The sequence below is a fragment of the Penaeus monodon genome, chromosome 40 (genome assembly GCF_015228065.2).
Source record: "Penaeus monodon isolate SGIC_2016 chromosome 40, NSTDA_Pmon_1, whole genome shotgun sequence".
Classification (NCBI taxonomy): Eukaryota; Metazoa; Arthropoda; class Malacostraca; order Decapoda; family Penaeidae; genus Penaeus; species Penaeus monodon.
This window is the reverse complement of record NC_051425.1, coordinates 32,946,291-32,947,189: the sequence shown is the minus strand read 5'-3', so window position 1 is coordinate 32,947,189 and position 899 is coordinate 32,946,291. Positions and strand designations below refer to the sequence as shown.

The 899-nt window shown below is 39.3% G+C and overlaps 1 pseudogene; it reads right to left on the bottom strand.

Annotated features, from left to right (window-relative positions):
* Positions 1-209: 209 nt before the first annotated feature.
* Positions 210-899, bottom strand: part of LOC119598096 — a 15,549-nt pseudogene continuing 14,859 nt past the window's right edge.

Sequence of the window (899 nt, the reverse complement as noted above, 5' to 3'; positions counted from 1 at the left end):
TTTTTTGATTGTTCATTTGACTTTGGTTATAAAGAAATATCACGCGAATTTCCCTCTTCCTTGTTAATTATTTTTCCTTCGCGTTCTTTATCCTTTGCCTTTCCTTTTCTTAATTATCATCGCTTCTCTTCAATTTTCTTCCTCCTCCTTCTCCTCATTATCATCACCATCCTTCACTTTATCACCCACCATCATTCTCACCATTGTCATTATCTCCAGCGTTTATCGTCTTCTGTCACGCCCCTTCTAGAATTCTGAGAGAGAGGGGGGGGGGAGAGGGAAAGAGAGAGAGGGAGAAAGAGAGGGAGTAGAGTGAAGGAGAGGAGAGAGAGAGGGGGGAGAGAAAGCGCGCGAAGATAGAGAGATAGAGGAGGAGAGAGAGGGGGGGAAATAGAGAAGAGAGAGAGAGAGAAAGACAGAAAGAGAACAACTGAAATGGACGGCAGAGAGAAAAGTGCAAGAATAGGAGAGAAAAAAAACGTAGCATGCTAATAAACAGAGGAGAAAAAGAGAAAAATAAAAAAGAATAGAAATGCTTCGGCACATTTAAGAATTTACTGAAAGTCGGAGGAAAAGGCTTGAGACGATGTCGGGGAATGTCTGCCATTGAGCACTGTCTTCACGCCGCCCACCTTGCGGGCGCGGGCAAGGAAAGGAAGGGGAATATATATACACATATATATATATTAATATATATATTATATATATATATATATATATATATATATATATATATATGTGTGTGTGTGTGTGTGTGTGTGTTTGTGTGGATAGATGAATGTATGTACAGTGTGTGTATGTGTGTGTGTGTTTGGATGGATGTGTGTGTGTGTTTTGTGTGTGTTATATATATATAGATAGATAGATATATAGGTAGAAATAGATACGCATACAGAACA